At 38.8% G+C, this 27805-nt stretch overlaps 1 pseudogene across 1 annotated transcript in view; it reads left to right on the top strand.

Moving 5' to 3' along the window:
• The window catches only part of LOC143880372 (asparagine synthetase [glutamine-hydrolyzing]-like), a 50481-nt pseudogene that overhangs the window by 583 nt on the left and 22093 nt on the right, over positions 1-27805 (top strand). The window contains exons 2-9 of the transcript XR_013251667.1: positions 1088-1226; positions 1430-1525; positions 1786-1927; positions 2123-2218; positions 2308-2402; positions 2744-2766; positions 4103-4242; positions 4334-4414. The product of XR_013251667.1 is annotated as an asparagine synthetase [glutamine-hydrolyzing]-like (transcript). The remainder of the gene's footprint in view (positions 1-1087; positions 1227-1429; positions 1526-1785; positions 1928-2122; positions 2219-2307; positions 2403-2743; positions 2767-4102; positions 4243-4333; positions 4415-27805) is intronic.

The following is a 27805-nucleotide window of genomic DNA, read 5'->3' as shown; positions in this document are numbered from 1 at the left end:
TTTCCCCATTTGTATAATGACACTATTTCTCCTTAGGGAATTGTTACCAGCACAACATGTTTTAATTATGGCACAAAGCCAGCTTGGCTTTTCTATTTTAATTGGCTTCTGAGAGCTTTTTGGGAACTGCTATTACCTTTGATGCAAAAAGACAAGATGAGTTAGTGAGAATATCAAAACATTTTTACGCTGATATCATTTCCCTTTCTTCTACACTTCTCTAACTTGTTGAAGATTGTTACAATTCCAGAAATGCTATCAACATTTAGTAGGCAAAGTGTTGAGTAAATGGATATATTGTTATATGATTCATGCCAAAAATTTTATCTGTTAGGCCTTCCCATAATGCTATGGATTCAGCCTCTACAAATATTAACTTCCCGATAGTCTGATGAGTAAGATTTTGGGGCATGGCTTGTATATATTGAAATGATATGTCCACCCCCTTTTCCAGCATTTTCACACCCACTTGTTTATTCCCACAAAAAATGGCTGTGTTTTCTTCCCTTTTGTTTGTGCTTTCCAAATATTTTCTTGAAAATAATCTTATTTCAAGAAAAGATAAACCAGAAATGGGGTGAAAATCCTGACTAAAGGGGTTGGAAATATCATTTTCTACATATAATTTGCTATTTCTAGTCTAGATGGCGCCTTTCATTTTCTTCACCATGCCCTTCTATGCTTGTCATGTTACATATCCCTGCACTGTCCCATCGCGCAAGACCTACCTAGGATAGTTATCTCCGAAAAAAATAAGCCTGACTTTCTGATGATGTGATACAAAATTCTTCTATAAACAACAGCCCACATGCCCAATAATATTATTTATTTAATTTTTATCTACTTTTTGTTTCCTTCTGTTTTAATAATAATTATGTTGATGAAAAAACTGACGGTGGGAAATAGAATACACTTTATTTCGAAAATCTCTAACAAATTATTTGGCAAGTGAATTGTGTTTATGCTAAAGAAACTGTAGTCTATGATGTGGGGATGGAGTAAATAACATAATAACATAAGACTGAATTTGATCTTATGTTTTTGTATGGAAATCACATGAGTTGATGTAGATGGTTTGTTTTGGCAGATTGAAGCACAGAGGGCCAGATTGGAGTGGAATCTACCAACATGGGGGCTTCTTTTTAGCCCATCAACGGCTAGTGATCATCGATCCTGCTTCCGGAGATCAACCGCTCTTTAATGAGGACAAAGTCATCGTTGTGACGGTATTTGGAAATTAATTCTTTTTGCTTGTTAATGTTGACAATTGGGACATGTTATAGTTTCCTCATGGAAAAAATGCTTCAATTTGTTCTTTTTTGTTTTTACTTTTTAGAGTTCTTCTCTCAACATAATCACAATTTTCTTCTTCTTTTATGTATTTTCGATTGCTCGATAATTGACTAAAGGACGATGATGTTTGAAATAGGTGAATGGAGAGATTTACAACCATGAAGAGCTTAGGAAATGCTTATCTAATCATGAATTCCGAACTGGTAGCGACTGCGATGTTATTGCCCATCTGGTGAGTGTTTCTGATTCCAAAGTTGGTGAATTTTTAGGACTTTAATTATCTTGACTTATCCCCACCTCACTACTTCAAAGTTTGATTGTTTTGAATTCTAATGTACAAGCCCAGTTGATGAATGATTAGATGAATTAATTCAATGTTTCAAACACAACAGTAGACTTTTCTGTTTTCATTTGGGCTTTGGGAATTTTCACTTCTTTGATTTCTAGGTCTTTTATTGTAAGTAACTTGTAATTATGTTCTTACTCTAATAGTATGAAGAATATGGAGAAGATTTTGTGGACATGTTGGATGGAATGTTCTCATTCGTGCTGTTGGACACACGTGACAACAGTTTCATCATCGCCCGAGATGCGATAGGGATCACATCCCTCTACATTGGCTGGGGACTTGATGGTAATTAAGCATCTCTATGTTATTTCATTGCTCTGTCTCTGATCTATGTGGAGTGTTTTCTGTTTCCGAATCAAAATTCCAATTTTGACAAAGTTATTTCTCTCCTAACCTGCTATGAGTTGTGACTTGTGACTGTTAACAAAAGAGCTCGGAACACAATTTTGTTTCTTCTTTCTATTCTTCATTTCTTTACAGGTTCTGTTTGGATTTCATCTGAAATGAAGGGACTGAATGATGATTGCGAACATTTTGAGAGCTTTCCTCCTGGTCACATATATTCCAGTAAAGAAGGTGACAGAGTTATCCCTGAGGAGCTTTTTGAGCTTTTTGATTGTTTATTGAGCTTTGTTTTTTTAACTATTTCTTTGAAATGAATGCAGGTGGCTTTCGGAGATGGTATAACCACCCTTGGTATTCAGAGGCCATTCCTTCAACTCCATACGATCCACTGGTTTTGAGAAAGGCGTTTGAAGATGTGAGCAACTCGAATTGCAATATGTTTTGAAAGATTTTCCACTGAGAAACCTCGAAATCAAATTCCAATATTGCATAAAAAAAAGTAGTTAGCTTCACATATATAGAGATTCCTAGAGTGCCATAGTAAAAACATTGCGTATATTAATCTTGTTATGATAATAGAAGCCTAATTATAGAAGCCTGCATAATAGAAATTCATGGTGTCCTTCGTACATATATATCTTATATGTTTCCTTTCTTTTTTCTTCCATCTATGTGCGATGGTGTTTGCTTAGTGCATTCGTCAGTTTTCATGACTCACGTCACTAAAGAAATCAATTTTTCTTGTACATTTCACAGGCTGCGATTAAGAGGTTGATGACTGATGTGAAGAATTTTAAGGATTTCACTAAACTTTGATATCTTAGATGCTTTACAAAGAGCCCTAATGTGTGTTTATATAAAACACCCATAGGGGTAAACATAGAAAGAGATCATGATAGGAAGCGAAATAGATAAACCTAATCTAATTCACTAGCCTAATCTAACCCAACTACTCAATATAGCCCAATCAAATCAAATCTGAGGAGATTTGATCTTAATCTGATTTTATTCTCTAACATGCCCCCTCAGACGTATATGGAATGAAAATCGATATTCGTTTGATTACAATAGATATCCCCAAAAAGAAATGTAAATTTTTTTGCTGCACACTGTTACGATTGATGTCCGCCTGTTGTTGGTATTGCTAAAGATGAATTGTCGCTTGTTGTTGAAGAATGTGTCGCATGAAAGATGAACCGCGCAGAGCCTCAAAGAACTGAATTGGACTCAAGCCTGAATGAGTGAGTCTTTAGGCCGGTTTTGAAAACCGAACCTTCTAGAAATGAGTCACAATGGACCAAAGCCTCGATGGGCAAAAGGGTGCCTCGATGGGTGAGAATGGACCTCAATGGGCCAGACACATGGGTCGGCAAGTACCGATCCTCATGGAAGTTGACTCTCTCAGGCACGAACCTTAAAGAATCAAGGCCCCTCAACTTAGTAGAGCGATTTATTTCAAGCACGCACCTTGAAGAAAGGCACCTCGATTGAAATGGAAAATCAAAGATTGAAATAGAAGTTCAAAGATAAAGAGAATGAAAATGAAGAGAAGATAAAGAGAAACGACAATTAGCGACTTTTGATAGCAGATAGCAATTGTAGAGCAAAAAATGGCATTGACAATATATTGTTCCAATAGAAGGAAAATGATGGTGTGGATATCAAATATTGGGGTGATTTCACTTTGAACAAGAGGAAGGGGTGTGCAAATCTCAGAAAAAGGCCTAAGAAACCTGTGAAACATAAAATGATGAATAGGAGAACAGAAGCTTTACTTGGGCCAGGCGGACGGCAAGGATGGCGAGCAAGGCCAGGGCCGTCCGCCCGAAAATGAAATCTCCAAACGTGTGATCAAGGTCTACATCGTTGGCTCTGATACCATGAAGAATTTTAAGGATTTCACTAAACTTTGATATCTTAGATGCTTTACAAAGAGCCCTAATGTGTGTTTATATAAAACACCCATAGGGATAAACATAGAAATAGATCATGATAGGAAGGGAAATAGATAAACCTAATCTAATTCGCTAGCCTAATCTAACCCAACTACTCAATATAGCCCAATCAAATCAAATCTGAGGAGATTTGATCTTAATATGATTTTATTCTCTAACATGATGTACCCTTTGGTGTGTTGCTCTCTGGGGGGGCTTGATTCATCATTAGTTGCTGCTGTTACAGCACGTCATTTGGCTGGGACTAGGGCTGCCAAGCAATGGGGAGCACAACTTCATTCCTTTCGAGTTGGACTTGAGGTTAGTATAACATGCCAATTATACCTTTCCCCTAAGTAGAATTTCAACTAGGGATTTACTACAAATCCAATTTCCTCTGTTTATTACTCAGGGTTCATCTGATTTGAAGGCCAGGAAGGAGGTTGCAGATTATCTTGGGACCGTTCACCATGAATTTCACTTTACTGTTCAGGTACCTGAACTAGATTTGTCTTCAAGTTGTATAAAATGCATTTCATGTTGTAGACACCCCATTTTGACCGGACCCAAGTTCGCATTGCTTGGGCAAAACCTCGTCAAATCAGTGAGTTAAAATCTCAAATTGCATCCTAAGCTAGGTTAGGATCTCACTAGGATCCTCTCAAAATTTCGTCAAGATCTGTCACGGTTTGCCGGGCAAATAAGGGGGATAGATTATGTAGTGTAATACATGCAATAAGGGGGTTGAACTGGTCAAAGCAAGGGCTGTCCGCGGGAGGAAAATGATACAAATCTACTATTTTTACAAGCGGGGGTTGAATTAGCTCGTTTTTTTACGCAGCTAATTTGCGCGCTTATCAAAAGTCGTGCTCCCATCATTATTTTTTGCGCCCATCAAAATGGGGAGTGCTAATATCAATAGCCTCATTTTCTGTTTATAAGCTCGAAAAAAAAATCAAGAGGGGGGGGACGATTCATTTTCGTCGAGAAAATTCACAGAGGGAGAGATAGAGATCGGAAAAAGGGGGATTTCCAGATCTTCTCCGGCTAAGCTCGCCGGAGCTCAGGTCTGATCGGAGTTTGGTTAGTCTCCGTTTGTTTGATATAGATCTCGTAATCTACAAACCTCCTTTGAAACCCTAACTCTCATCTCTCCATTTTTTATTTCTTCTCCGAGCAGAATTCCGGCGAGAGTACCCATTTCTATCTCCATCCGCAAGATCTGTCGGGATCTGATCTTCTCTATCTTCGTAGATTTGAAAGAGGGAGACGGTTCATTTTTCATAGAAAATAAAGAGGAATCTCAGATCTGAGATCTAAGATATGAAATTGAAGGATTTGTTTCGATTAGGTTTTCCCTAATCTGAGAGAGAGAGAGAGAGAGAGAGAGAGAGAGAGAGAGGAAATTTCTTCCTTCGGCCATCTTCTCCGGCGAACTTGCCGGAACTCCGACCGGAGCCTACATCATTTAGGCATCTATGTTCTCTGCCTCAATCAATTTCTGTCATCTCAAATCTCTTCATCTCTACCATGTTCTTGGCCTTGGAAACTCAAACCCTAACCCATTTATTTTGACCCAAACCCATTTTCTCCGGTGGAATTCATTGGATTCCGATCATTTTCCGCAAGAACACAAGCTCCGGCTGGATTTCCTACTTCAAGATCTGATTATTCCAGCCCTTATAAACCTGAGATTCAGCTTCTTCTCTCTTAGATTTAAATATCCATCTTAAATTCGATCATTTTTTGCTTTCATTCTACCATTGCCTTCTCAAATTCAAGCTTCAAGTTCAGGAATATCGTTTTCAAAGGCAAAATCAAGTTTCGAGAATGCTAGATCGATTAAAAGCGGAATCAAATGAGTGCAAAGTTTCTTCGAGAGGTAAGAAAGAAGGTAAGGCATTTCTCATTAAATTGTAAAATACAATACTTGCGTGTTACTCTGTTTGAATCCATAGCTGGTGGTAGTCATTTGACTTGGATTTGAGTTTTATTTGTGGCTCGATGAGCATCTTATCATGGATATGAGTTCTGTTCTGAATTTTGGTCATCTTATCATACATAGTTGAGTTTTATCATAGATTTGATGATGTTTTGCTGTACTCTGATCATGATCGGTGATTTGAACCTTGTGAATCAGCTTCTGGTTTGGTCATATCTCTTGTTTATTACAAATGGTATTTGTGTAGAACTGTTTGTTCTATATAACAGAGTTTACGGAAATCACCTTAAGTTTTGAGGTCTGATGAAAGTGACTGAATCAGCGCCTGCAGATTTGATTTTTCTTTAGCTTATTCTCGTAGAAGTGGAAGGCTGTACAATATGGTGGTCCTAATAATATGAAACTGGGTGTCGAAACTCAGATACTGGAGACAACTTCTAGTAGGAAAGCTGATACTCTGAAGGTTAGGGAGTATGGTCTTAAAGGAAGTTAAGACAAGTTATCCATCTCCTGTTAGTAGCGTTCCCATTGGCATGGTTTTGCGTTCAGAAGTGACAACTTCTATGTTGTTAAAGATGGTTTCAAGAAGCAAGAATCCCGTGTGCTCTATTCCCTTTAACAGTCAGGAGTAGTAGCATCACATACGAAGCATCATGCATCTCAGTCTGGAAATGGCAGTGTGGGCATGGAGGGTGCAGTTGTTACTGAAGGCTTGCCTAATGGAGTGGGCATTACTTCATTGGATTTTGTTTTTAACTATCAGGCAGGAGGTCCAAGTTACTCTCCCCGTGTTAATGAGCAAGCTTATACATTCTGTCCCATCATCAAGAAGAGATGATCCCAGCGCTGCTGTCATTGCTGCCTGTAAATGGATGTCCATTGGAGCAGCTGCTCATCTCGTCAGCCCTAAGGGCATTTCGGGGGTACCTGAAATGCATATCGCAACTGCATCTCTTTACAACCCAGCTCTGGAGCTCCCTCCTAAAGTTTCTTTATTTCGTGAGAATGCTTCTGGGGCAGGGGCTTTGCAATCTGAAAAGTGCAGCCACCTCCGCCTTGGCCGGCATCATAGCCGGGCTTTTTCATCAAATCGCAGTGAGTCCTGGGCGGGAAAACCCAATGAGCAGCGCAAATGGTCCTTACGGTGGGACCATTGTTCCAAGCCCATCTTTGGGGGACTTGCTCAGTTCAAGTAGCGTCCCCCTCTTTTATATAGTGGACTTGCACAGTCTTTTGGGAACTTTTAAATGTTTAATCCCCCCCTTCGGAGAAGTTTTGTATCCCTAGTGAATCACCCCATAGGAGACATGCTTTGTCTCTTTAAGGCGATCCTGCCTTGGAGACGAGCCTCGTAGTTTAGTGCTTTGTATCTGAGAAAGTTTCCCCTAGTCTTATAGAGAGTAGCTTGTAGGGGGGATACAGTGCCTCATTTGTAGAGCTCCTATTTGGAGACAAGCCTTGTCTCATTTAGAGGTTCTCCTTTTTTAGAAGGCTTACCTAGCCTTATTTTAGAGCAGCTCCCTTTAGAGAGTCCTTGACTCATTCCTCCTTTGAGTTGTGGTATTAGAGAGCCTTTGGCTCATTTGTCTTCGTTAGTGGTTTTTATTAGAGAGTCGTTGACTCCCTCATCCTTCAGGTAGTGTTGTTAAGAATCTTTGACTCAGTTGTCTTTAGGTGGTTATTAGAGAGTCTCTGACTCATTTGTCCTTAGTAGGGAGTCTTTGACTCGGTTATCTTGCTTAGCAGTGTTATCGGAGAGTCTTTGACTCATTCATCTTTTCGTGGGGTTATTAAAGAGTCTCTGAATCATTTGCACCCCTCTTTAGTGTTATTAGTTAGGAGTTTCTCCTTTAGAGTTATCATTATTCCACTTTGATTAGAGACTAACTCAGTCTTATTAGAGCTTTGCTTGTTTGAAATCTTAGATTTGTTTTCTCTGTTCTTGGGGCACTTCTTTGCGTGTTGTGGTTCGTTTCTTTGAGACGCTTATTGTTTGTTCGGGGTTTCCCCTTTTGATTTAGGGCTTTGCCCTAGTTTGTGGTTATGCTTGCGTGTCCCCTTGAAGGATGAAAACATTTAAGAATCCAAAAGCATTGGAATATTTTAAAATCTAAAAACATCAAAAATTTGAAATCCGAAAACATTGGAAAAAGTTTTAAAATCCAAAAACATTGAATATTTTAAAACTCAAAAACATTAGAAATTTAAAACATAAAAAACAGTTGAAAAACCTTTAAAAAGCCTAAAGTGTTGAGTGTTTTAGAAGTAGCGTATTAAGAGAGTTCGTTTCGAACTATGTTGGCTTGATCATCTCCCACGAGGTACGTAGTGCAGCTTGGGATTTATATCCCATGTCCAGCCAAACTTTTATAAATTGCATTTTAAATCTTTTTGAATAAGCAACCTTTAAAACCCTGTTTTCAAAAGATCTTCCTCTAGAGCTAGGAGTTTCTCCTAGATAGAGAGTTTTAGAGTTAGGGGTTTCTTTTGATAGGTTGTTTGATTGTTTGTTTGTGTGTGCTTGTTTTAGAGTTAGGGGTCTGTCCTAGAGTTATAGGAGCGCCTCCGTCCGATTTGTCGGCGATCCACATCGCCGAGTGATGACTAGAGTAGGATACGTTAGTCCACCCTTCGTTTTCCTTAGAAAACACAGCCTAGTTACACATAGGTTGTAGGAACTACCTGCATTAGCCTAGGGCTAACCTGCATTTAGTTAGGGCATATAGGGTGTCCTAAAATCTACAATTCACTGGAATTTAAATAATCGTTCAAGAAGCTTTAATAACTAGTCCGGTCTTTTAGATCGAGTCTAGGATAGAGGTTTAGGTGTCTTAGGCATCATAGCTTAGAATAGGTGCGAAGAACTACGTTGCCTTGATTCTCGTGGAGGCGGGGATACGTAGGCTTCTTTGGATGAACATCAGACCATCCGAGGACTCGGGCGAATCATTTAGAGTCTTAGGATTTGTTGCGTTGTTATATTATATATTTTGTTATATTTTCTTACTCTCTTGTACTGATCCTATACCTTTAGTTATAGCTTGCATGTGTTTGCACATCAGAACTTAGACACCCATTAGGCTTGTCACTCATAACCTAGCTATGCTTAGGTGACACATCTTTCATTTTATTTTATGTGTGCTTATTATTTGTTTTCTCAGGAAATGCATACTTAGGTAGACGACTCCTGAGGATTGTTCACATTTCACATGATTTTTACTCAAACTTCTTTGGAGTTAATGAAAATGGCATAAGAGACCAAGTGCTTGCACTCGGACGAATTGGGGGTGCTCTCAGACCTTCTCCATTCGTAACCAGGCACGAACCCATATATATTTCTGGTTATCCATTGCACAGAGGATTTGATTTTAGGGTTCCATGGCATATCCATGGATGGCGACTCTGAGTATATTTTAGGTATGTCTCGGTTTCGAGCCCTAGCTCCGGATCAAGACATATCTCTTTCTTTTTATATCGCCACTCGTGCTATGCTATGAGGGTGGCATCCGTTTCGAGAGTTCCTTGGCAGAGCTCTCATTCACGTGGATGATCCAGAGGATGGTGGGGGACAAGTTCCCTCACCTCACTAACTCTTTCGGATCTGGGTCCACAGGCTGGCGACTCTGCTGGGGAGTTTTTGAAACATTGCCTAACTCTATAAAAATGCCATTTTTACTAACTTTGGAGAAATTTGAGCTAAAATCATTTTAAATGGGAATTCTATCGTTAGAATCCAGGGGCACCAGATAAGTGTGTAATTAAAACGAGGGATTCACACACTACACATCATGCATTATCATATTTGTTTCATTGTTTTTCCTTCTTGGCTCCACGGGATAGATTCAATGCGTGCCCGACTGGGATGTCTTTACCCTGATGGTACTGTTGAATCTATTTCCAAGCTATGTGCCAGCGCTGCAGCCATAAACACTCGGTGCACTTGTGTTTACAGCAGCCGATGAGCAATGAAGCATACTATGTATAACACTAGGTGTACTTGTGTTATATATATTAAGTATGTTTCATACGCATAGTACCCGGTAGATTGAGTCCGGAGCCCTACTTTGTTTTATATATTATGTATATACGTACTGACTTAGTGAATCCCAACTAGGAAGTACCCGTGTTTATATAAAGTATATTGCATCCATTTAGGGTCGAACATGTGTTGCTCACACATGTGGAGCCTAGAGTTAGGATCTTTGACCCATTTGTAAACTAGGGTAGCTCATTTTACATGGCTACAATGTGGTCTTAGTACACTTATCAGTCTGTCTTAAGTCAAGATTTTCTTGACTCAGCAAGATTAGAATTAGGGCTGGTGCCCCTGGTTAGGATTTGTGTGTATGTGTATATACCTATATATACTGATTATGTGTATTAGAGTTCTCCTCATAGTCAGAGATTCCTTATTCATTTCAATCGGTTATATCCATACTGAATTCAGATCTAGATCTAGTCAGTGGATTTTTACCGCCATTACCTTGGCTGGGTTTAATCCTTGATCTGTTGATTATAGGATTTGACCCGTTATTGTTGTATATTCTCACCTTTGGTTAGTTCATCTGTTGATCACCTTTCTCTAGTAACCATTATTCATATACTTTTGATTGAGCTAGGGTGATCCCTTGTATAGCCGTTATGCTGCCGGATTTTATCCAGAACATCATTTTGAGCATGACTGCTACTCTTTAGAGTCAGTTTACTTAGTATGGACTTTGACCTCCTTGTATAGCTTTTATGCTGCTGGATTTTATCCAAAACATATTGAACATGATTGCTATCCTTTGGAGTCAGTCTACATTGTCTTGATTCCCATGTATACATCATTCAGTAGGGTTAGATCCTTATTTGTCAACTTGTTTTGTCTTGAGATCTGGCCGATAGCTCATTTGCTGTCCTTATGACCATGGTCTATCATTTTTGATCATATTGATCGTACAGTTGTTGATATCCATCATTCAGATTTTAGATCTGGTCTTTGACCCTACTTTTGTCATTCTTATGGCCATGATCTATTATCTGAGCCATTGTTTTTCCATTGATCCATGTTTACCTATCATATATCTTTTACCCTTGGATCATATCAAAATCATTAATGCAAAAGTTTGATCTTACCTGTATTCTTTGAGTACATGATCATCGCTGAGATCGAAACTTATTTTGATTAGGGATGTTTATCGTTCCTGACTCTTTCATTCCCAAAAGAAGAGCATTTATACTCAAAAAAGACTTGAAGGTGTGGATTGAGAATTCATTGAGACCCTGTTGATGTAGGTCATATTATCACTGTTTATTTTTCTTTAACCTTCATAAACAGTATTTCTTTGATTTTCAGAATAAAATACCCTTTGGTGTGTTTCAAGATTACTCTTTTCTCTATTTGTTCAGAATCTTTATCCCATGACTATTGATCTAGTGTGTGTGCTTCCAAGTCAAGAGTCTATGTTTAACGAAAGACCATTTTTCTAAAGACTGACCATTTCCAATCATACTTGATCCAGGCAGTCTATTATTTTACCCACATTGTCATTATAAGCCTTTTGTTGCCCCATTTAACCTAGACCTTGTGGAGTTGCCTTTTCTGGGATTCCTACTCAGGGATCGAACTTTATAGTTATCATTATCATGAGGAAAGGTGTATCACCTATAAGCTTTCAGTGTCAGTTCACTACCTTTGAAGAAGTGTCCTGTGTTGTTAGATTTGTCTTTCATTGAGTGTACATCAACTTTCTTCTCTCTAAGTTGAAAAAGTTCAGTTATGTAGATGTTAAAAAAAGAAAAAAGAGAAGTGTAATATATGTCAGTCTTTCTTATATAGAGTCATTGTTCTGTTTTCTATCAGAACTGATGAAGAGCCCATCGAGGCGTGTCAAAAATCATCAATGTACTTACAATCTTCAATTCAATAAAATTGTTGATTTCGTATCTTTGATACTCTATGATTCACTCTTAAGATCTAATGTTTAAACAACTAAAGACCCCCTTCTCGGATGAGAATGCAGACGAAATTCACCTCGAAATCTGAAAGATGGTCACATGAGAGGAAGAGCGTCGAGCATAGCCAATTAAAGAAGAAATCGAAGCCATTGATAGTGGTATCGAAATCCGAAACTCGGAAAAGATGGAGTGGCAAAATTTTATCTCCCGAGGAGCGCAAAGAATTGATAAACCTGTTTAGAAGGGTTTGAGGTAGTCTTGCTTGATCCTATAAGGATAAACCAGGGGAATGCCCTGTCGTTGAGCAAAGCAAGACTTCATCTGCTTTAGACATCCAGTTGAAGAGTAAAATTCTAAGGAGTTGAACGTCAGACATCCTGTGGAGTTGATGAAATATTGAGAGAAGATTTTCAGACAAAGTTGTGGTATCTTGAGCATAAATTCAAGATCTTCGAGATGGGAATGGAGCACAGTGGTTGAAGTTTTGCCAGAAAACCGCCAGACTCCTCGAAATTTTTTTTTTCAAAGGCTTTGAACCTTAAACAAAAGAGCTTGTACATCAAATACATCAGGAGGCCATCCTTGATCGTTTGAGCTTTTATAGCCAAAATCCTAATGTTTTAAAATCCATTTGTAAACCCTTTGGGCCAAAAGCAAAATTAAAACAACTTCTTTTCAAACACATTATAAACCTGGGGCATTTATGCGCCCGAACTACGTCGGACCTGATCCCCATTTCTTCAGGGGTACGTAGGCAACTTGATTAATTCAGGTTCGGTCAAACCTTTGGGATAAAAGTTAAATCATTCCCTTTTCAAAATTTTGAAGCTAAATGCTAAACCGTTCTTTGAAAAATCCCTAAGTGAACTACGCGGACCTGATCCTCCATTTTTGGGGTACGTAGGTAGTCTGGCTAGACCAGATTCAGTCCAAATCCTTAGAACCTTAGGTATTCAACCCTTTTGAACCCGAGCCCACCTAGAAAGTCCTTCTGGTGAAACAAGCAAAGGTTCGAGGCGAATGAAAAGAAAAACAGAAAGAAAAGAATGAGAGTCTGAAGACCCGCTAGGTTGAAAACCCGAAAGGGCGGCCTAGAGAAAGGTGAAAGTCGTTTTTCTTGCTAAGTCAACAAGCAAAGGGATTGACTTATCAGAAAGTAAGGGTAGTGGTATGCTGGATTGAAAACTTGAAGAGACAATCTAGTCAGAGGCAAATACTTCCAATGAAAAGTTGAGTTGAATAGAAACAGAAGGAGTTCCTCAGTTACGTAGAATTCCCAAGTTTGAGTGCAAGCAAAAGTTGAAACAGGTAGTCTTTTAGACTGAAAGCATGGAAAACAAAAGTTGAGATAAGTAGTCTTTTAGACTGAAAGCTTGGAAAGCAAAAGTTGAGATAAGTGGCATTTTAGACTGAAAACTTGGAAGACATTAATTTTGACTTCTTCCGAAAAGAGAAATCAAGGAGACAGAGAAGAGACCTCTACACAGGGCAGGATCCTGGAATCCGAATAGTGTCAGCAAGACTTACTTTGACACCTTGTTAAACTAGGGGCATTAAAACCGAGCAATCCGAAAGGGGTATAACCATGGCGGAGATCTCGATGGAGGAAATTAGGTCCTCTTGACATGGTTTTTGAGAGTACTCTAAGAGTGGCTAACCTTACTATAACAAAATAACACATTTTATCTAAGGGTGAATCAAAATTTAGTCAAGTCCCATGAATATTGTAAGTCTTCTTTGAAAGAGTCCTTAGGAGTCTGTTCCTTGTTTCTCATTGTTTTCTTTTAGAATCCAAAGTGTTTGGCACTGGAGAGAATGGGTGTACACCTTCCGAAATGTAAAGAAAAATCTAGAGTAGATCCTGGTTTCAGAAACCAAAGAAGGGCAAGAGATTTGTTATTCAGACCTGCCTGAAACATCAAAGCCTCAAGCACTGAGCAAAATGAAGAATTCTTACGTTCAGCTTTTGTAGAGTTGGTCTTACAACTATACCAAAGAAAAAAACCCATGCAAACTCAAATTTTTCCTACTTACCTTGGTTTTGCTTTCTTAAGACCTTGTCATGGAAGCACATCATACTAGTCATAAAAGATATTACAATGATAATTGGGATATCTACTCATGCATCCTTCAAACCTCGTCAGAATGCTTCTCACCTATTAAAGAGAGTCAGCACCTGAAAATCTCATCAATCTATTTGAGTTTTGCTTTCAGCAAAGATCATGCGCTCCCAGTTATTCTTGGTAAGAGATGACTGGCCCATTAGTGAAATTGATCAAAGATGGTAAATTCTTCATTCCTTTTGAAGGTTTTTTTAATAGAGATAGAAATTACCGAACCTGTGTTACACGGTTTGATCTTTTTGAAGGGTTTTTAATGGAGAATGAAAATTACCGAATGTAGACACCCCATTTTGCTCTACCTTAATCGATAAAGAAATTAGGGTTTGTTTTCCGTCGGTTTTCCAATGTCTTTCTTTCCCGCATCCGTTTGTTACATTTCTAAATATTTTTGGTCATTTCCGTCGTGTTTCGCATTTTCCCGCTAAATGTTGAGAAGGATTATTCAGAAAAATCTAAACTAGGGAGAATTTGTACCCGTTTGTGTGGGACCCGCTGGTGTGGGACCTGCTAGTGTGGGACCTGCTAGTGTGGGACCCGTTTGTGTGGGACCCGCTGATGTGGGACCCGTTTGTGTGGGACCCGCTGATGTGGGACCCGCTTGTGTAGGGCCCGCTGATGTGGGACCCGCTTGTGCGGAACCCGCTGATGTGGGACTCACCATTAGCATGACTTAACTTTCTCTACCATTTCCACTAACTTCATTTTTTCCTTTAAAATAACACCATTATCTCCATTACCATTATATATTCCATTATCCCCACCACCATTCCCACCATTACCATTATATATTCCATTATCCCCACCACCATTCCCACCATTACCATTATATATTCCATTATTCCCACCACCATTCCCACCATTACCATTATATATTCCATTATCCCCACCACCATTCCCACCATTACCATTATATATTCCATTATTCCCACCACCATTCCCACCATTACCATTATATATTCCATTATTCCCACCACCATTCCCACAATTACCATTGTTTATTTCCATTATTCTCCACCACACCCACCATTCACATTATATATTCCATTATTCCCCACCACAATTCCCACCATTACCATTATATATTCCATTATTCTCCACCACACCCACCATTCTCATTGTTTATTTCCATTATTCTCCACCACACCCACCATTCTCATTGTTTATTTCCACCTCTCCACTAAGTTTTTCACTATATAAAGAGAGGTGATGAGAGGAGGAGAAAAAAAACAACACATTGTTTTTGGATAGTTTTCTCTTTCTCTCCCTCAATATCTCTCACTCTCTCACTCTCACACTATCATTATCTACTTTCTCTCCTTATTTGTTTCTCCCCATCTCTCTCCCTTGTTCCATATAAAAAAAAATATAAAAGAAAATAAAACAAAGAAAAAGAGAAAGAAAGCGGAAGCGAATCAAGCGGCGGTGCGATTTTCGAATTTTTCGGCTCTCGGATTCGGCGAGGATTTCGATCACAGGTAGGTACTTAATTTTTAGATTTTTCTAGAATTATTTGGTATATTTGCATGATTTTTAGTATTTAATTGGATTTAGTTGAAAATTAAATATGTATCCTCAAAATCATGATCTCCATGAGTGTTTCGAAAATAAAATATATACTAAATGAATTCCAAAATTAATGAAATTTCGTGGGAAACTAATATGATACCAGTACATTCTACCATGAAATTTTGAGAATTTTGAGAATTTGTTTGGTATATTATTTTATGCTTTCTTTGAAATTTACCAGCTTTTGGAGGAATTGTTACTGACATCAGATCACAACTAAAATTCTTAAATTTTTTACAGTAGTCTTCAATCTCACATTTATAGTTACTGTAAAAGTTTCAAGTGATTTGGATCTGTTTTCATATGGGATGTAGGGTTAATTCATAATCTGGTCTGAAAATTAAAAAATCTGAAACTGATAGTAAATGGTTTCCAAAATTCATGAAAATTTCTCAGTATGTTATTTTTACTTATATCTTATTACTGTAGAAATTTCATTGAATTTAGATTCATATTTCTAGTGGTTTCTGTGTTATTTGTGCAATCTGGTCAATCAATTGTTAAATCGAAATTAAATATGAGCTTAATGTAAAAATCTGTAAAACTCTTTCCGTAAGCTACATTTCATCATATCTTGCTGCTGTAGAAATTTCAACTCATTTCGAATTCGTTTGCTACAATTTCACTTGTAAAATCACTCATATGTTTAAAATTGATAAAATTCATTGAAAATCCGAAATTAATTGAAAATCATCTGAATATTTCTAAAGAACCTTAAATCTCTGTCACACATTAACTCCTTAATCCATTGAAACAGAAATCTTAGGATCATTAGAATTCCCTGGAAAAATGGTCAGTGCATCCATAAACGTATCCCAATTGCAACCGATCTTTGACAATTTGAATACTTAAGCTATAGCATGTTGTTGGCTCCGAGGTTACTGTCCACGGAAATCCTGAGATATGCCAGGCAATAAGATGTTATAACCTAAGTATTAAATTGCGCAAGGAAAGAACGCACGATTCCCTTCCTTGGATGCTATTCTGGGCTGAAATTGGTGAACCCTAGAACCATTGGTAATCCTCAAGTGTCCATAAATCGAAAATCCATGAAATCTGAAATTAATTAACTTCAAGAATTTGAATTGATTTGTCTCGAGTCTTCCGGAACCATTGGATTATGGTTTCCAATCTAAGAACCATTAGAGCCCAATTTAGGAACACTAGTGTTGTGTCGTGTCCTAAGTTTTAGGGAGTCCTAGAGTTAGGAGTCCAGCCTCATCACGGACGCTTGCTATGTATAGCAACCGTACCATAGGTCTAGTTACACTAGTCACCTCATCTTTCCCTAAGACATGCCTAGTAGACTAGGATGTAGGCTAACCTGCATTAGTCTAAGGGACAACTTGCATTTAGATAAGAATCATATAGCATCTTCGATGAAATCCTAAGATAATAAAATCCTCAACTTGAATTAAACAACTTCTCTTAAAACTGTTGAAACAGTCAATCCCGTCTAGGTCGGTGTCTTAGTTGAGTTAGGCATATGTAGCTTAGCTTAGGTGCACCGAACTACGTCGACTCTGATCCCAGTGAGGCTTGGGTACGTAGGCAGCTTGGATGTCTGACGGCATACCACCCGCGAGTCGGCACCACAACAAATTGTGGTGTTTTGTATATTAATTTTCTTGTAAATACTTAATCAAATCAGTTAGGGTTTTCCATGAAATTAGAATTCTAGGAGAACTTTCACTTAGAATGAATCCAGACAAATTAATAAATCAAGATACACATCTAGGATTCACATTGAAATTAGATTCTAGGATGCATGTCACTTAGTTCGCACATTAACATAGAGTTGAATGAGCCATTTAAAATAAATTTAAAAGAGTTAGCTTTTGGAATCGAAGACCGATTATCGGGCAGGAATGGTGCATGTGGTGGATAACTCCCCATACCTTCCATTCTTGTAACCAGGTAGCGAGTCTAGATTTCTGGTTAATTACGGGTCCTAGATCTCACATCTAGGTGGCGACTCTGTCAGTCTCTTTCGTGTGGAATTCGGATTGCCTTAGTGATCCCAAGTCCACAGGAAAGACGAATTCAAATCAATATTAAAATGCACACGCCAATCGCGTGGGAACGAGAGACCAAAGGAGAGCGCGCGGCGGCTCGCGCCCCACGCCCCTCTCGCGGGATCATGTCCCACAGTCTGGCGACTCTGCTGGGGACCACCTAACTTCATTAAAATTCCAAAAGATAATTCATTTGAATTTAATTTAACTGGCTCATAAAAACTCTATATTTGTTAGATTAGTTTGTCTTGTTTTATTTTCTCATCACATTTTACTTAAACTCAATCTAACAAAACCTGAAGGCATCATAGATTGCGTAAACTTATTGCACACACTTATATCACTTGCATCTAAACCCTTGCATTTCACATGCACACACATCCTATTTTAGGAACCCGGAGTGTTATCTAACATGGTTGACTGGGATTTCATCACCTGGTGCCTCTGTGCTAGAGAAGCATTCCACCCTTAGCCTAGTACCTTTATGGTACGTAAACGGATCTCTTGTTCACGTACTGATACGCCGGACACTGGTACAGTATATCGAACAGGGATTCGCGCTAAGGGAACTCTTGGCCTTACCCCTAGATTAACCCACACATGCATGTAGTATACGAACACATGTGCATCACGTGTGTGAGCCTAGTTTAGGATATCTTACCCATTTGTGTCTAGATTAGGCCGTAGTCCATTTTCCAATGGCTACGATCGGTCCTTAGATACACGAACAAAGTCATGAGTCGAGATCCTCTCTCCACTCCGCTAGATTAGGAGTAAGGTTGATGCCTTCAGGTAACACTGATAAAATGTGTGAAGATTAAAAATTTTTCCTTTGGGGTTAGGATATAAATCCCATCATTTTCAAAGATCTCATAGGATTAGTCATTCATGATCTATCTGTTGAAAGCAATCTTATACTATCTCATCTAATCTCTTGATCGTGCGTCTTTCATTCTCCTGTCATACGATTCGATCGTATCTTCATGCCATCCCCTAACTGGCAGGAGCAGAATCTCACAATCTTTCGATTATGCAATCTCATGATCTGATCATGCCTGGTCCAGATGATCCAATCTTGCTTGTACCTTTGGTCCTTTCTTACTCTAAGGGCAACCTTTTTCAAGAATATTTTGCTAAGTCCTTCAGAGTTCACTATCATAATCCTTGAACTAGGGGCATTCCCCTATGCGAATCAGTCATCATGGTCAGTACAATTGTTGAGTCCGGTCTTACATTTCAAGGTCAATGCCTAGTCCAGGCAACTCATCTCTCTTTTTTATTTAGAGTTGTGAATCCTGAGCATGTTCAGGATAGGTCGTGTCCAATAATTCACTTGTGTCTGTTTCTTAAGTTTGCTTCTGATCTTAAAGTAAGACTCCCTCCTCAAATGAGGACAAAATTGACGAAACTCCACTTGAGTCACAGCAATTACTTGAATAAGAGGAGGAGCGCCAATCCCAGCCTTTCAAAGATGAAATTAAAGTGGTAAACACTGGCACTGAAACCTTGATCCAGTAAATGCCGATTGAAAATACATTACCCTCTGAAGAGTGTGAAGAATTGGTAAACCCATTTTGAGGATAAAAAGATGGTCCGGTAAGCGTTACCATTAATGCCAGGAGAAAGACCCAGATAGAAGGTTCAAGAAAGAATGAAGTGAATATCATATGCTATGCAAGGGGCATGGAGTGGAAACAACTTTCATATTTCCAATGAATGACCTTGGTTCTCAAATTCATAACATGAAGCCATCAAATTCGAGATAAGAAGTTCAAGAGCAAGCATTGAAAAGTGATCATCAGATATCAAGAGTTACAAATCCATAGATGGAGGATGTCGAAGAACAAGTTTCGCTCTATGAAAGTCGAAGGCGCGTTTTAGAATCTTGAAAGAAGAAGATCTATTATCTCTTACCTGGAAATGCCGTCAAACTCCGTAAAAAAAAAAATAAAATAAAATAAATAATCAGTACCAGAGGGACTCTAGTAAACTAGATCGACTCCCAATCTAAACATCGGAAGGCCTTCTTTGGCCGAATAAATCCCAAAATCAGAACCCAATGTCAAAACAAATACATGTTTGCAAACCCTTTTGAGCCTGAATGAAATTTTCTTGAAAACCCATCAAACTAGGGGCATTCGCCCCGAACTACGCGAGACCTGATCCCTACACTGGGGTACGTAGGCAGCTCGGTTAAACTGAGTTCGGTCAATTCAAAAAAGAAAAGCAATTCAATCAATCCAAAAAAGGAAAAGAAATGTAATCGTTCCAAAAAAAAAAAGAGGGACCAGTTCCAAAAGAAGAGAGGTCAATCATTCCAGAAAGAAAGAAAAAAAGGAAAAAATCAATAAACTTTCGAACAATTTATCTTCAAACTAGGGGCATTCGCCCTGAACTATACACGACCTGATTCCTACCTTGGGATATGTAGGCAACCTATTCACAGGTTCGGTCGAAATCTTTGTTGAACCTTAAGCCATTCTTTGAAAAGCCCTATCCTACCTATAAAGTCCTTCCGGTGTTCAGAACTAATGATCTAGGTCCCGAAACAAAAAAAAAATGATGATGAATAAAAAAAAATGGAGTTTGAAGATTTGCTAGACTGAAAACCTGAAAGGGCGGTTTAGGCAAAATTTAAGATTATTCCCCTGTTAAGTTGAAAACCCGAAAGGGCGGCTTAGGCAAAAGCTAAGGGGATAGCCTGCTGAATCGAAAACCTAGAAAGACGGTTCAGGCAAAAGTTAAGGCTACCACGGTCCGCCAAGTTAAAAACCCTGAAGAGGTGACTTGGTCACGGTAAGAGAATCATTATAAGAAGGCTACAGCCAGTATCAAGACTGAAGATCAACTGAAGTTCAAGCAAATTTATAAGAAGGTTACAGCCGGTATCAGGACTGAAGATCAATTGAAGTTCAAACAAATTCAAGCGACATCCTCAAAACTGGGGGCATTGGAGCTAAGCAATCCTAGGAGTTGTAATTAAATCATTGAGGCATTACTGTTTTAAGGAAAAAGTCCAGTGTTTACCAATTGAAAAAAATATTCCTTGAAAGGATAGACTTACCAAATAAAATGTTAACTAAGTCAGAAGCATTACTGTGTCTGTCAGTGTAGTTAATCAATCGTTGTTATTCTATGTTCACTCCTTTAGAGCTCCTCAATCCTTTGAGTAGTGCCTTTTATCTAAGTTTTCTATTTAAAAAGAGTCAATCGTCATCCATGTGTCCAAAATGATGCAACTGTCTCGGTGAAGGAGGCCCGGCTTCGTCAGCTCCCTGCGATTGTACCTGAAAGAGCTTGAGAATCCAGTCAAACAGCTTCATTTCAAAGATGATCAACTCAGAAGAGTTCAGAAGTAGAAACATCAGAAAGCCCAGCTTCCGTAAAAAGATCATACCCCAGGAAGGCATCTTAAGCTTGGAAGAGCCTCAGATGCAATGATGGTCGAGCCAATTTCTCAGAAAGATGAACCGTTAAAATTCAGAATTTCCTTCCAGTTAGTTAAATACTTTCCTGGTCAAGAAATGTTTATCTAAACACCTATCAAGAGGCAAGTCCCACTTTTCCATGATTATATCCAAGAGAGCCGTTGTTCTAGATTACCAATTTCAAGTGTCTTGTTCAAGGTTTCAGTCATCCAAATCCCCAAAGACAAGACCAGCAGTCTCTTTGAGAAAAATCTTGTTGAAGTTTCATAAAAGTGTTTCTAATCCATTCTTGTTAGTAATGGTTCTTCGGTTTGCCGTTTCATCATTCGTCACGGTTTGCCGTTTCATCATTCGTCAAAGTCCTAGTTTCCGATATCTTTGTCAAGCACGATCTGTAACATCCCCGATTTCATTAAGTTCAAAAAATCAAAAATTCATCAAATCCAATCCTATGTCAAATTCAAGTTCATAAAAAAACTCTAAATTCTTCATTGTTGAATTCATCAATCAAAGCTATCTTGTTTCTTTGAGCCCGTTTGTGAACGGTGCCTCTTTTCTCGAGTCCATTTGTAAATGGTCTCGTCTTCTCCTTGAACCCGTTTGTGAACGGTGCCTCATTTTCTGAGTCCATTTGTTAATGATCTCATGTCCTCCTTGAGCCCGTTTGTGGACGGTGCCTTATTTCTGAAAAATCAAAAATTCATCAAATCCAATCCTACGTCAAATTCAAGTTTATGAAAAATCTCTAAATTCTTCGTTGTTGAAGCTATCTTGTTTCTTTGAACCCGTTTGTGAACGGTGCCTCATTTCTCGAGTCCATTTGTGAATGGTCTCGTCTTCTCCTTGAGCCCGTTTGTGAACGGTACCTCATTTTCTGAGTCCATTTGTGAATGGTCTCTTATTCTCCTTGAGCCCGTTTGTGAACGGTGCCTCGTTTCTCGAGTCCATTTGTGAATGGTCTCGTCTTCTCCTTAAACCCGTTTGTGAACGGTGCCTCGTTTCTCGAGTCCATTTGTGAATGGTCTCGTCTTCTCTTTGAGCCCGTTTGTGAACGGTACCTCATTTTCTGAGTCTATTTGTGAATGGTCTCATGTTCTCCTTGAGCACGTTTGTGAACAGTGCCTCGTTTCTCGAGTCCATTTGTGAATGGTCTCGTCCTCTCCTTAAGCCCGTTTGTGAACGGTACCTCATTTTCTGAGTCCATTTGTGAATGGTCTCATGTTCTCCTTGAGCCCGTTTGTGAACGGTGCCTCGTTTCTCGAGTCCATTTGTGAATGGTCCCGTGTTCTCTTTGAGCCCGTTTGTAAACGGTACCTCATTTTCTGAGTCCATTTGTGAATGGTCTCTTATCCTCCTTGAGCCCGCTTGTGAAAGATGTCTCATTTTCTTTTAAAAACCGCTTGAGAACGATCTTTGTTCTTTCTCTTCGGAATCCATTCGAAACTGGTATCTCATTCTCTCGTTGCCCGTTTGTGAACGGCACCGCATCATGATTTCTTATTATGTTCTAATTCTAGGATTTCATTTAGGGTCTTGCATTAGGTAGTAAATGTTTGCGTCTAGGCTCCGTTTTGTGTAGAGTCTTTTGTCGATTAAAGCTACGCAAAATGGCTCTGTCATTTTGACTTTGGTATTCGATGACTACGTCATCTCTACCAAAGAGGGGCATCTGTAGACACCCCATTTTGCTCTACCTTAATCGATAAAGAAATTAGGGTTTGTTTTCCGTCGGTTTTCCAATGTCTTTCTTTCCCGCATCCGTTTGTTACATTTCTAAATATTTTTGGTCATTTCCGTCGTGTTTCGCATTTTCCCGCTAAATGTTGAGAAGGATTATTCAGAAAAATCTAAACTAGGGAGAATTTGTACCCGTTTGTGTGGGACCCGCTGGTGTGGGACCTGCTAGTGTGGGACCTGCTAGTGTGGGACCCGTTTGTGTGGGACCCGCTGATGTGGGACCCGTTTGTGTGGGACCCGCTGATGTGGGACCCGCTTGTGTAGGGCCCGCTGATGTGGGACCCGCTTGTGCGGAACCCGCTGATGTGGGACTCACCATTAGCATGACTTAACTTTCTCTACCATTTCCACTAACTTCATTTTTTCCTTTAAAATAACACCATTATCTCCATTACCATTATATATTCCATTATCCCCACCACCATTCCCACCATTACCATTATATATTCCATTATCCCCACCACCATTCCCACCATTACCATTATATATTCCATTATTCCCACCACCATTCCCACCATTACCATTATATATTCCATTATCCCCACCACCATTCCCACCATTACCATTATATATTCCATTATTCCCACCACCATTCCCACCATTACCATTATATATTCCATTATTCCCACCACCATTCCCACAATTACCATTGTTTATTTCCATTATTCTCCACCACACCCACCATTCACATTATATATTCCATTATTCCCCACCACAATTCCCACCATTACCATTATATATTCCATTATTCTCCACCACACCCACCATTCTCATTGTTTATTTCCATTATTCTCCACCACACCCACCATTCTCATTGTTTATTTCCACCTCTCCACTAAGTTTTTCACTATATAAAGAGAGGTGATGAGAGGAGGAGAAAAAAAACAACACATTGTTTTTGGATAGTTTTCTCTTTCTCTCCCTCAATATCTCTCACTCTCTCACTCTCACACTATCATTATCTACTTTCTCTCCTTATTTGTTTCTCCCCATCTCTCTCCCTTGTTCCATATAAAAAAAAATATAAAAGAAAATAAAACAAAGAAAAAGAGAAAGAAAGCGGAAGCGAATCAAGCGGCGGTGCGATTTTCGAATTTTTCGGCTCTCGGATTCGGCGAGGATTTCGATCACAGGTAGGTACTTAATTTTTAGATTTTTCTAGAATTATTTGGTATATTTGCATGATTTTTAGTATTTAATTGGATTTAGTTGAAAATTAAATATGTATCCTCAAAATCATGATCTCCATGAGTGTTTCGAAAATAAAATATATACTAAATGAATTCCAAAATTAATGAAATTTCGTGGGAAACTAATATGATACCAGTACATTCTACCATGAAATTTTGAGAATTTTGAGAATTTGTTTGGTATATTATTTTATGCTTTCTTTGAAATTTACCAGCTTTTGGAGGAATTGTTACTGACATCAGATCACAACTAAAATTCTTAAATTTTTTACAGTAGTCTTCAATCTCACATTTGTAGTTACTGTAAAAGTTTCAAGTGATTTGGATCTGTTTTCATATGGGATGTAGGGTTAATTCATAATCTGGTCTGAAAATTAAAAAATCTGAAACTGATAGTAAATGGTTTCCAAAATTCATGAAAATTTCTCAGTATGTTATTTTTACTTATATCTTATTACTGTAGAAATTTCATTGAATTTAGATTCATATTTCTAGTGGTTTCTGTGTTATTTGTGCAATCTGGTCAATCAATTGTTAAATCGAAATTAAATATGAGCTTAATGTAAAAATCTGTAAAACTCTTTCCGTAAGCTACATTTCATCATATCTTGCTGCTGTAGAAATTTCAACTCATTTCGAATTCGTTTGCTACAATTTCACTTGTAAAATCACTCATATGTTTAAAATTGATAAAATTCATTGAAAATCCGAAATTAATTGAAAATCATCTGAATATTTCTAAAGAACCTTAAATCTCTGTCACACATTAACTCCTTAATCCATTGAAACAGAAATCTTAGGATCATTAGAATTCCCTGGAAAAATGGTCAGTGCATCCATAAACGTATCCCAATTGCAACCGATCTTTGACAATTTGAATACTTAAGCTATAGCATGTTGTTGGCTCCGAGGTTACTGTCCACGGAAATCCTGAGATATGCCAGGCAATAAGATGTTATAACCTAAGTATTAAATTGCGCAAGGAAAGAACGCACGATTCCCTTCCTTGGATGCTATTCTGGGCTGAAATTGGTGAACCCTAGAACCATTGGTAATCCTCAAGTGTCCATAAATCGAAAATCCATGAAATCTGAAATTAATTAACTTCAAGAATTTGAATTGATTTGTCTCGAGTCTTCCGGAACCATTGGATTATGGTTTCCAATCTAAGAACCATTAGAGCCCAATTTAGGAACACTAGTGTTGTGTCGTGTCCTAAGTTTTAGGGAGTCCTAGAGTTAGGAGTCCAGCCTCATCACGGACGCTTGCTATGTATAGCAACCGTACCATAGGTCTAGTTACACTAGTCACCTCATCTTTCCCTAAGACATGCCTAGTAGACTAGGATGTAGGCTAACCTGCATTAGTCTAAGGGACAACTTGCATTTAGATAAGAATCATATAGCATCTTCGATGAAATCCTAAGATAATAAAATCCTCAACTTGAATTAAACAACTTCTCTTAAAACTGTTGAAACAGTCAATCCCGTCTAGGTCGGTGTCTTAGTTGAGTTAGGCATATGTAGCTTAGCTTAGGTGCACCGAACTACGTCGACTCTGATCCCAGTGAGGCTTGGGTACGTAGGCAGCTTGGATGTCTGACGGCATACCACCCGCGAGTCGGCACCACAACAAATTGTGGTGTTTTGTATATTAATTTTCTTGTAAATACTTAATCAAATCAGTTAGGGTTTTCCATGAAATTAGAATTCTAGGAGAACTTTCACTTAGAATGAATCCAGACAAATTAATAAATCAAGATACACATCTAGGATTCACATTGAAATTAGATTCTAGGATGCATGTCACTTAGTTCGCACATTAACATAGAGTTGAATGAGCCATTTAAAATAAATTTAAAAGAGTTAGCTTTTGGAATCGAAGACCGATTATCGGGCAGGAATGGTGCATGTGGTGGATAACTCCCCATACCTTCCATTCTTGTAACCAGGTAGCGAGTCTAGATTTCTGGTTAATTACGGGTCCTAGATCTCACATCTAGGTGGCGACTCTGTCAGTCTCTTTCGTGTGGAATTCGGATTGCCTTAGTGATCCCAAGTCCACAGGAAAGACGAATTCAAATCAATATTAAAATGCACACGCCAATCGCGTGGGAACGAGAGACCAAAGGAGAGCGCGCGGCGGCTCGCGCCCCACGCCCCTCTCGCGGGATCATGTCCCACAGTCTGGCGACTCTGCTGGGGACCACCTAACTTCATTAAAATTCCAAAAGATAATTCATTTGAATTTAATTTAACTGGCTCATAAAAACTCTATATTTGTTAGATTAGTTTGTCTTGTTTTATTTTCTCATCACATTTTACTTAAACTCAATCTAACAAAACCTGAAGGCATCATAGATTGCGTAAACTTATTGCACACACTTATATCACTTGCATCTAAACCCTTGCATTTCACATGCACACACATCCTATTTTAGGAACCCGGAGTGTTATCTAACATGGTTGACTGGGATTTCATCACCTGGTGCCTCTGTGCTAGAGAAGCATTCCACCCTTAGCCTAGTACCTTTATGGTACGTAAACGGATCTCTTGTTCACGTACTGATACGCCGGACACTGGTACAGTATATCGAACAGGGATTCGCGCTAAGGGAACTCTTGGCCTTACCCCTAGATTAACCCACACATGCATGTAGTATACGAACACATGTGCATCACGTGTGTGAGCCTAGTTTAGGATATCTTACCCATTTGTGTCTAGATTAGGCCGTAGTCCATTTTCCAATGGCTACGATCGGTCCTTAGATACACGAACAAAGTCATGAGTCGAGATCCTCTCTCCACTCCGCTAGATTAGGAGTAAGGTTGATGCCTTCAGGTAACACTGATAAAATGTGTGAAGATTAAAAATTTTTCCTTTGGGGTTAGGATATAAATCCCATCATTTTCAAAGATCTCATAGGATTAGTCATTCATGATCTATCTGTTGAAAGCAATCTTATACTATCTCATCTAATCTCTTGATCGTGCGTCTTTCATTCTCCTGTCATACGATTCGATCGTATCTTCATGCCATCCCCTAACTGGCAGGAGCAGAATCTCACAATCTTTCGATTATGCAATCTCATGATCTGATCATGCCTGGTCCAGATGATCCAATCTTGCTTGTACCTTTGGTCCTTTCTTACTCTAAGGGCAACCTTTTTCAAGAATATTTTGCTAAGTCCTTCAGAGTTCACTATCATAATCCTTGAACTAGGGGCATTCCCCTATGCGAATCAGTCATCATGGTCAGTACAATTGTTGAGTCCGGTCTTACATTTCAAGGTCAATGCCTAGTCCAGGCAACTCATCTCTCTTTTTTATTTAGAGTTGTGAATCCTGAGCATGTTCAGGATAGGTCGTGTCCAATAATTCACTTGTGTCTGTTTCTTAAGTTTGCTTCTGATCTTAAAGTAAGACTCCCTCCTCAAATGAGGACAAAATTGACGAAACTCCACTTGAGTCACAGCAATTACTTGAATAAGAGGAGGAGCGCCAATCCCAGCCTTTCAAAGATGAAATTAAAGTGGTAAACACTGGCACTGAAACCTTGATCCAGTAAATGCCGATTGAAAATACATTACCCTCTGAAGAGTGTGAAGAATTGGTAAACCCATTTTGAGGATAAAAAGATGGTCCGGTAAGCGTTACCATTAATGCCAGGAGAAAGACCCAGATAGAAGGTTCAAGAAAGAATGAAGTGAATATCATATGCTATGCAAGGGGCATGGAGTGGAAACAACTTTCATATTTCCAATGAATGACCTTGGTTCTCAAATTCATAACATGAAGCCATCAAATTCGAGATAAGAAGTTCAAGAGCAAGCATTGAAAAGTGATCATCAGATATCAAGAGTTACAAATCCATAGATGGAGGATGTCGAAGAACAAGTTTCGCTCTATGAAAGTCGAAGGCGCGTTTTAGAATCTTGAAAGAA

The sequence above is a fragment of the Tasmannia lanceolata genome, unplaced genomic scaffold (genome assembly GCF_043159265.1).
Source record: "Tasmannia lanceolata isolate RefF3 unplaced genomic scaffold, GAP_Taslan_0.1 ptg000006l, whole genome shotgun sequence".
Lineage (NCBI taxonomy): Eukaryota > Viridiplantae > Streptophyta > Magnoliopsida > Canellales > Winteraceae > Tasmannia > Tasmannia lanceolata.
Note: the sequence above shows the minus strand (reverse complement) of the source record. Positions and strands in the feature narration are given on the sequence as shown.